The sequence below is a fragment of the Muntiacus reevesi genome, chromosome 5, assembly GCF_963930625.1.
Source record: "Muntiacus reevesi chromosome 5, mMunRee1.1, whole genome shotgun sequence".
NCBI lineage: Eukaryota > Metazoa > Chordata > Mammalia > Artiodactyla > Cervidae > Muntiacus > Muntiacus reevesi.
In genome coordinates, this window is record NC_089253.1 from 44,296,543 (window position 1) to 44,306,596 (window position 10,054).

Sequence of the window (10,054 nt, forward strand, 5' to 3'; positions counted from 1 at the left end):
GAGGCCAAAGCCAGCAGCATCTGCAGGGGGTGATTCATGGAAGGGATCACGGTGATTTGATTCTGGTGGAGCTTCCTGGAAAGCTGAGCCCCTCAAAGGGGTGTCATATGTGAGGTCTCATTGAGGAGGGACCATGAGGAGAAAGGGAACAGGTGTGGGGATGGTGGGGGCGCCTGGGCCTCCCCTCCAGACCTCCCAGGCCTGCCCCTGCCCTCTAAAGAGCCATCCTTCAATGGACGACATCAAGGCAGCCATAAAACTAACCACTGTGGAGGAAAGGGAGGGTGTGGGGACTCTTTCTATTAACAACCATCCGTCCACCCACCCATCCGTCCATCCACACATCCACCCATTCATTTACCCACCCATCCATCAATCCACCTATCTCTCTATCCATCAACCCTCATCTATCCATCCATCCACCCACCCATCCATCCATTTATTTACCCACCCATTCATCAATCCACCCATCTATCCATCCATTCACCTATCTATCCACCCATCTCTCTATCCATCATCCCTCATCTATCCATCCACCCACCCACCCATCCATCCATCCATCTACCCATCCATCCATTTATTTTGTCATCCACCCATCAATCCACCCATCTATCTGTCCATCAGTTCACCTATCCATCCATCCATCTATTCATCCATCTACCCACTCATCCACACATCCATCCATACACCTGCCCATCTATTCACCCCCTTACCCATCTCTCATCCCTCCACCCACCCATCCAACCAGCCAGTCAACATCCATAAAAATTTATACTCAGCTGTCTCCTCAATTGGCCTCCAAGGACCTAGCAAATGATCAGATTGCTCCTCTCCTGATAGCATCCCTAGTGTATGTGAGGGAAATGGTGGTGAGGTCAAGGGAAACAGACAGAAGACAAATAGATGCCTGTGTTGACTCAGGGAAGTTCTGTGGCTGAGAAGGTATACTTTAGCTGTCAGGAAATGTTTGATACTTGAGGAAGTAGCATCAAATTGAGATCCGACAAGGAGTCAGCTCTCGGAAGATCTGAAGAAGACACAGCAACAGACCTGCAAAGGTCCTGAAACAGAAACAAAGTTAGGTTTGTCAAGAATGTTTTAAAAGCCGGTATAATTGGAGCAGACTAAGAATACTGGGGCTTATGACCTGAAATGAGGGCGTGAAGCTAGGAGGGTCAGGGCGTGCAGTCTTGTAGGTAAGGACTGCGGATTTTGTTCTGAGCAGCATGTGAAACTAAGGGAGGGCGTTAAGAGGAGAATGACTGGTCTGAGTGAATCTTTCAAAGGACGCCTCTGGCTCCCAGGAAGGGGTGTAGAGAGTGATACGGGAAGAGAAACAAGAATGGTGGTGAGCAGATCACAGCAGATGAGGCCACTGTGAAGACAGCAGATGAGGGCAGTGGAGATGGAGCTCGGAAGGTGGGGCAGGTTCAAGATGTACTTTGTAGGTACAGACAGACTTGGTTTGTGAATCGTCGGGAGGGAGAAGGGAAGTGGGGTGGATCCCAGGTGTTTGGCCTGAGGACCTGGGAGGATGATGATTCATTTTCAGAGACCAGGATGACTCTAAGAAACAGGGCTGAAGAAAAGGTAGGCAGACACCTCACTTTAAACATACAGGCTCTCCTGGAGTCAGAGAGACCTGGGTTCATATCCTAGCCCCACAATTGTCTATGTGCTAGTCACTAAACTTCTTTAAGCCTCTGCGTCCTCACCTGGAAAAGAGGGATGTTATGACAGTTAATGTAAGGTGCTTAGCACAGTGCCGGCCCAAGGTGAGTGCTCAGGTAAAGTCTACTTCAAATCATGACCGGCGTGGGGCATAGTTCTTCACCCCCATCTCAGCAGCCCTGTTCCTAATTTTTGGTTTGTTTCAACAAACCCTAGGACCTGGGTTGCCAAGAGCAGGTCCTGACAACTGTCCCCCACCCCTTGTGTTCTGGATCCTACGGGGATGGGGTGTCTATGGGGAGACTGCTGGTTCCCAAGATCAAGCAAGATCACAGAGCACTTTCAGCAAGAGTGGGAGGAAGCAGGAGAACTGGTCTGCTTGGCACCAGCGGGGAACCCCACGCATAGCAATTTTCCCAAAGCAGCTCTCGTCGGCGGAGAAGGATCCCCACGGCCCCTCTCTGCTTCGTAAGGAACTTGCAGTTAGTGGTTGGGCTTCAAAAGGTGCAAAGTTGGCTGAAGATCTGCTTGAGGGGGCAGGGTCCTCTGAGATGTAGGGTTGAAAGGATGGGTGTTATCTGCAGTTACTTAAGCTCTCTAGGAGGCTTCTCTGGTAGCTCAGCTGGTAAAGAATCCACTTGCAATGCAGGAAACCCAGGTTCAATTCCTGGATTGGGAAGATCCCCTGGAGAAGGGATAGACTATCAATCAATAGGGATTGATTTCTATTGATCCTTGTTTTCTGTTCCTGGCTATGAGTCACACAGTTCTGCTTCTTTGTATATTTGGTAATTGTTGATTGTATACTGGACATTGTGAATGATGTGTTGTAGAAATGCTGGATTTGAGTATCTCCCTCTGAAAAGGGTTGATTCTTGTTCTAGCAGTCAGTTTAATTACCAGTTGATCACTTGAATATGTGTGGTCTTGGTTTATTATTTGTCATGGTCGATGAAAGTGGAAGGTATCTCCCAAACTTCCTTAACATGGTGAGAATCAAACTCCAAATTGCAAATTTTACTGAAGTTGTTTTTAAGCTTTGTTATGGAAGGTCTACAGTTGGCCTTACTCAAAGATGTGGTCCTTATTACTAAGAAGAAGCCTTTGTTGTGTTACGTCTGGATGACCTAGTGTTAATGAGGTTGTTCCACTTTGGTTGGGCAAAACCCCCAAAGTTCCCTAGCATTGCTTGACGTCTAGCATATCTGTTCCACTCTCAAAACTTTAGGGATTGAGACCACTTGTTAAACCTCAGGTGGTCTCCCCAGTACCCAGGGACCCTCACATGGACTTTCTCCCTTTTCCCCATGCAGCTTCCAGCCCTGAAGATTCTAGCTGCTTCAGCTAGATCCTAAAGTCCCATCTCTGCACCCTCAGTTCAGTGGGCCCTCTGAGTTCTGCGTGGACACTTACAGGCTGCACTGTGGTCCAGCGAGCACCCCCACGTGCAGATCCAAGGAGATCTCGGGGCTCACTGCATGTTTTTTTCTTCTCTTGGGGATCGCAGTCTTGCCCTGCCTTTGATACTGTGTTGAAGATGGTGGCCTCGTGTATTCTGTGTAGTTTTATGGTTGGTTATGACAGAGGGGCTGATCCAGTTCCAGTTAACTGTGCTGTGACCAGATACAAGGAACTCACCATCTTACCCCAAACCTTCTTCCCCTATGTTCTCTATCTGAGGACAACACACCCACTCCTCCAAAACAGAATCCTTGGAGTCATCTTGGCTGCTACCCGCTTTATCGCTCTCTCTGGGGGACCCATCTACCCATATTGACCTCTTTGACAGTCACAGGAGCTCTGGTGTCAGACGAAATATCCTTCTCCAATCCCACTGCCCAGTCTGTCCTCTCCGGCAGCACGCTGAGAGCCTCCTCATCAGCCTTCTGACCTCCAGTCTTGCTCTGCTGTGATCTGTTCCCCACCGGGCCTCCAGAGGTGCCGTTCTCAACCTGAACATCAGGCCTCGGCACTGCCTTATTAAAACCCCGCTGCTGCTGCCTCGGGGGACAACCCTTGAGATCTCTCTGTGCCCATCTCCACACCCCCTCTTATTACCAGCTCCCCATATTTCTGCACATGGGCCTATTTGCAGCTCCCAGGTGCCATCATCTCTTGTCTCAGGGCCCTCATGTGGTGGGTGAGCGGGATGCAATGCCCTGGGTATTTTGTGTGGCAACTGTTCTGATCTTATCTCATCACGTACGCAGGGTGACCTTCCCTGATCTTCCAAGCCTGGGGAAGAAAAAAAGTGAAAGAGTTAGTTGCTCAGTTGCATCTGACTCTTTGTGACCCCAAGGACTACTTGTAGCCTGCCAGGCTCATCTGTTCATGGGATTTACCAGGCAAGAATACCAGGCAAGATTTACCAGGCAAGGGTGGGTAGTAGCCATTCTCCAAGCCTGAGTTGGATGCTTTTTCTACATATAAACACCACGCCTGCGTTTCCTCCATCATAGCAGGCTCTCAGATCCTTAGGAGTCGGAGGAGTGGCAGGTTCACAGTGTCTCCCCAGAGCCTGGCGGGGGGCCATGCCCCATCACCACGTGATGAGGGACTCAGTGCCCGGGGCTGCGGAGGGCCCAGCGGGTGAAGGTGTTGGTGTGTCGTGATGCTGGAGGTGGGACCTGGGTTTTCCCACGGGGAGGCAAACCCCAGAGAGGGAAAGGGTGAATCCACAGGTTGACCGTCCCTGGTGATGATCCTGGGGGTTCTGGCCCCTGATGGTCTCAGAAGGAGAGAGACAGTGAGAGCTCCTTGCAGGACTAATGGATGCACCAGAACGAGAAGGTATTGCGGACAGGGCTGTGTGCACCCTTGTCTCCCGATGGGGTCTCCGGGGCCAACTGCCACCCCCAGAGGACCCCCAGGCATGCTGGAGGACCCAGCACTGAACAGATGTCCTGCCTGCTTCACAGAGGGGGCACTCCCCTTGGCCACCTATCTCCCCTTCCCAATCTGCACCCCCTTTTTGGTAGGGAAACTCTAAGAGACACCTCTTAGACATTTCAATATCTTAATGTCATACACCTGTGACATTTCAACCTCTGGTCTCAGACACATCCCAAGATTCCCCAAACCTAGGACATTTTCTCTGGATTATAGGAGACGTTATAAATCCACAGGGCCAGATGCTGACTCTGTCCCAGGGGCTCAGCCCAGTGGACCCCTTTCCTGGGCTCTCACAGCCTCTGGCTTCCTATTGGGCTTGGCCCTGGGCAAGCTCTGGCTGCAGGTCAGAGGGGGAGGAGAGTGAAATCTGCATGTCCATGTCCAGCATTTCCCCTGGGGTTCACCTTGGGCAGGCTGTGTCCTTGCCTTGAAGGGCTTGTCTCGCTCTTCAGCTTTCACTCCAGGGTTTCCTTCCAGGCCCTGGCAGTGGTCCTTTCCCCTCACCCCTTCAGCCTAAAGCTTCCCAGGGGGTGCAGTGGTAAAGAATCCACTGGACAATGCAGGAGACAGACACAGGAGACCTGGGTTCAATCCCTGGGTCAAGAAGATCCCCTGGAGGAGGGCGTGGCAACCCATTCCATTATTCTTTCCCAGAAAATCCAATGGGCAGAAGAGCCTGGTGGGCTACAGTCCAGGGAGTTATTGGAGAGTTGGATCTGACTGAGCACACAGCGCTTCAGCCTAAGGGTGACAGCCGCCTGGGATGCGCTACACCGCCGACCTCACGTGGGTCCCCTCTACCCTGCAGGATTCTCAGCTCAAATCATCTCTTTTCTGGGGGAACCTGGAGTGACACTTGCTTCAACTCAGGCAGCTCAGGGTCTGCTCAGTGAAGGGGATGTGGAGCATCCCTCAGCACCACCCATCCAGCTATCCTCCCCCCAGAGTTGGGCGAGAGCCACCGAGAGCCCATCTCAGAGCAGGTGGCAGAGCCAAAGGGCCAGCCTGGGTCCCTCAGGGGCACTGATGTCTGTGGGCTCTGCGGCCACAGACTGGGGGTCAAGTCCTGCCTCTTCCTGTTACATGGAAACTTGGGACGCACCGCTTCTTCTCTCTGAACCTCAGTTTCATCCCGAATTCCATACAGGAGTCATCTGGAGCCCGAAAGCACAGCCCCTGGGATCCACCCCCGCCTCCAGCAGCCCCAGCACGGCTTGTGAAGAGGGGTGTGCTCCCAGCTTCACTGCCCGCTTGCTGGTGAACTGCTGCTGAGTCAATGAAGCAGGTTCCCAAAGTAGAAACCTTGTCAGATTCCAAAGAATGTTAGCCCCAGTGACTCACGTGTGTTGCTTCCTAAACACGCTCCCAGGGGTTTGGGATCAGCCCAGCCATCTCCGGAGAAGCATCCCAACGCTCTGAGAGGGAAGCTGGGTTCCAGCCACGAAGGAGCCGGGCCCAGTCCTGGCTGCCAAGAAAGGAGCTCCCGCTAGGAAACTCTGAGTCAATCAACTTCTCCTTTTTGGTTTAGTTTCACAGTGCCTTGGCCGTGCCTACAGCTGAGAGCGGTGGCTCTGGGAGGCATTGCCGGGGGGATGGTGTCTGGGGGTTTTTGTGTCTTGTTACGGTGATGGTGCTGTTGATGACAGTGGTGGTGATCCTGGCGGTGCTGGTGGGCGGGGTACAGGCTGAGGCTGAGAGCAGAGACACACAGGGACCTCTGACGCCAGAGAACCTAGCTCTTGGCACCAGTCCTGGAACTTCGCACCTAGTGAGCTGGACAACTTACCTCGTCTCCCTGACCCTCAGTTTCCCCATCAGTAAAGGGAGACTGGTCCTGCTTGCCTTTCTGAACTGTTTGGAGATCAGAGCGACCAAGGCCTCTGGATGCTCATGGTCACGTGGAAATCTTGGAAGACATATGGCCATAAAGCTCTGAGCGTGTGCCCGCTGTGTAGATAAGCACTAGAATCTGTTGAATGTGGCTACAGTACAATTTTTTTTCCCCTGTGGAACTGGATTCCCCTCCTTCTTTGGGCAGCATTACCCTTTTTCTTCTGGAGAATCTTGTACAATTTCTCTCTCTCATTGAAGCTTGGAGGGACCAGGCAGTTTCAGTACCCCACTTCCCCTAGGTCGCAGGGATGAGCCTGTGGCCCATGCTGGGCAAATCGAGTTCTTCCTGGGGCTTGCTAAATGCAGCAGAGATGAGGAGAACTGAAAGTAAAAGATAGGGAGAATGGGAAAGAGGAGAGAACCTTAGTAGCTTTATTCAAACACCTGGATCCAGCTGTACCTGAAGGTAGCCTGATCTAGCCCTGAAATTCCAAGTTATATCGATCATGTAATAACCCCCAGGAGTCTGTGCTGGGCATCTGTACTTTGCAAACCAAAGTGTCCTTCACTATACCTCTAACCTCCTCAGACTCCTAGAATCCAGAACCTTCCCAAGAAAACAAAATTCCCTTCTTCAGGGGATCTTCCTGACCCAGGGATCACACCCGGGTTTCCTGCATGGCAGGCAGATTCTTCACTGTCCCTCAGAAACCCTGTGAGATAGTCAATGTCTGCTTTTCTCAAGCTGCTAAGATTGGGGGTAATTTTTTTAATGAAGTGAGGGACAACTAAAAGGGGCTTCCCTGGTGGCTCAGATGGTAAAGAATCTGCCTGCCATGGAGGAGACCTGGGTTTGATCCCTGGGTCAGGAAGATGCCCTGGAGAAGGGAATGGCTACCCACTCCAGTATTCTCACCTGGAGAATTTCATAGACAGAGGAGCCTGGTGGGCTGCAGTTCACAGGGTCACAAAGAGTCGGACATGACTGAGGAACTAACTTTTCAGATAACTAAAGCTCTCTGTTGTTTAAAACAATTTAATGAGGATGTACTTTTGCACATTTTTCTTCATGTTTTTTTGTGTTTGAGTTTCATTGAGCTTCTTGGACCTGTAGGTTTATAGTTTTCCTCAAATTTAGAAACTTTTTATCCATTATTTCTTCAAATATCTTTCCCTGCCTCACCTCCCTCTTCCAGGAATTCCACTGTATTTGCCAGTCTTTTTTGCTTCATGTTTAATGTTGAATAATTTCTGTTTTTCCGAGTTCAAATTTATTTCTCCCTCCTTCTGCAATGATGATCTGCTATGATCCCATTCAATGTGCGTTTGATCTGATGCATTATAATTTTCACCAGAAATTCAAATTGGGTCTTTTTATATCTTTTATGTTTCTACTTAACATGTGCAACCTTTCCTCTAGCTTTTAAGAAAATAAACTTTTAATTTGGGAATAATCTTAGATTTGCAGAATACAAGTGAAGGTATTATAGGTGTACAAAGGTACACCTCTTGGGATTTTCCTAGTGGTCCAGTGGTTAAGACTCCATGCTTTCGATGAGGAGAGCGCCTGTTTGATTCCTGGTCAGGGAACTAAGGTTCCACATGCCACCATGTGCAGCCCATAAACAGAAGTACACCTCTCACCCAGGTTTTGATTCCTGCTAATGCTCTCATGTGGCATTACCATGGTGCCGGAATATAGTTTTAATATGTGCTTTAAAGTTCTGGTTACTAATCCTATCATCGCTGTCATTTCTGGATCTGTCGGGTAGATGGATTTTTCTCCTCAATTTTGGTTGCATTTTCCTCTTGAGTTACATGCTAATTGTTGGGTTTTTTCCTTCTAACTTAATTGAGATATAATTGACATACAGCACTGTGTAGGTTTAAGGTATTCAGCATAATGATTTAACTTACATGCATATTGAAATGATTATCACAATAAATTCAGCTTCCCAGATGGAGCTCGAGGTAAAGAACCCCACTGCCGATGCAGGAGACAGAAAATGTGAGCTTGATCCCTAGATGAGGAAGATCCCCTGGAGGAGGGCATGGCAGCCCGCTGTAGTATTCTTACCTGGAGAATCCCATCGGCAGTGGGCTACAGTCTTAGGGTTGCAAAGAGTCAGGCTCGACTGAAGTGACTCAGTATGGTGGGCTACAGTCTTAGGGTTGCAAAGAGTCAGGCTCGACTGAAGTGACTCAGTATGCGTGCACGCAGCACGTAAAGAAATGATTATCACAGTAAGTTTAGCGAACATCCATCATCTTACATAGGTGCTAAGTTAAAGAAATAGAAAAATGTTTTCCCTTGTGTTGAGAACTTGGGATTTACTATCTTAAAACTTTCATACAGCGGTGTTAGTTATATTTGTCATATAAAATATCCCATATCTATAGTTATCATGTTGTACATTACATGTCTACTGCTTATTTATCTTATATCTCATAACCACCTTCATCCAGTTCCCCCTACCTCACCCCTGTCTCTGGTAACTACCAATCTGATCTGTTTTTCTATGAGGGTGTTTGTTTCTGAAATATAATCGCCCTATATGATACTATGTTAGTTGGGGCTTTCCTGGTAGCTCAGTGGTAAAGAATCCACCTGCTAAGGCAGACGATGCGGGTTCGGTCCCTGAGCTGGGAAGATCCCCAGAAGAAGGAAATGGCAACCCATTCCAGTATTCTTACCTGGAGAATCCCATGGACAGAAGAGCCTGGGGGACTTCCATGGACTGTAGTGACCAAACAATAGCAACAGCTATGCTGGTTCCTGTTACACGGCGTAGTGATTCATTTTGCTATACATTTCAGAATGATTGCCATGATCAGTCTGGTTACTGTCTGTCACCATGCAGAGATATAGCGGAGCTATTAACCGTATTCTCTGCATGGCACATTCCATACCCATGACTCATGTATTTTGCAACTGGAAGTCTGTCCCTCTTGATCTTGATCCCTTGCTTCTTTCCTCCCCCACATCCTTCCCTCTGGCAACCACCTGTTTGTTCTCTGTATCTATAGCTCTTCTTTTGTTTCATTATGTTTGTTCATCTGTCTTGTTGTTTAGTTTGCACATATAAATGAAATCATCCAGTATTTGTCTTTCTCTGTCTGGCTTATTTCACTTAGCATAATAACCTCTGGGTCCATACGTGTTGTTACAAATGATGAGATTTCATTAGGTTTTATGGCTCAGTAATAGTCCATTATATATACATATATATATATATATATCATATCTTTTATATATATACATACATAACTCATCTTTATTTATTCATCTATTGATGAGACTTAGGTTGCTTCAGTATCTTGGCTATTGTAAATACTGCTGTAATGAACAAAAGAATGCACATATCTATTCAAATCAGCGTTTTTGTTTTCTCTGGGTAAATATCCAGGAGTGCAATTGCTGGATCATATGATAATTCTGTCTGGTCAGGTCCCAGGGGTCTCTGGCTGCAGGGCCATGGGAATCCCGGAGCTGAGGCTGGCCTGTGGGATAGGGCCCAGGTGGTCCTGGAGCTGGTGACAGCCTGCTGTCCTAACCCGGCAGGTTCTGGTACCCCAGGGTCTATTGTCTGCCAGCTGGTGGGTGAGGCCAAGGCCCAGGGGACCCCAGGTCTGGTGCCTGACTGCTGGTGGGTGGAGC

General features: G+C 48.9%; 1 long non-coding RNA gene across 3 annotated transcripts; it reads right to left on the bottom strand.

Moving 5' to 3' along the window:
* Positions 1 to 379: 379 nt before the first annotated feature.
* Positions 380 to 9,854, bottom strand: LOC136169827 (uncharacterized). Of its 3 annotated transcripts, none has more exons than XR_010663443.1 (3): positions 9,091 to 9,854; positions 542 to 6,777; positions 380 to 507 (listed from the first exon to the last, which is right to left on the bottom strand). It is a non-coding gene; the product is annotated as an uncharacterized lncRNA (long non-coding RNA). The 3 variants fall into 3 exon arrangements; XR_010663445.1 differs by lacking the exon at positions 9,091 to 9,854 and having other exon boundaries at positions 542 to 3,906; positions 6,608 to 7,019; XR_010663444.1 differs by lacking the exon at positions 9,091 to 9,854 and having other exon boundaries at positions 542 to 3,906; positions 5,905 to 7,019.
* Between the last annotated feature and the right edge of the window lie 200 nt (positions 9,855 to 10,054).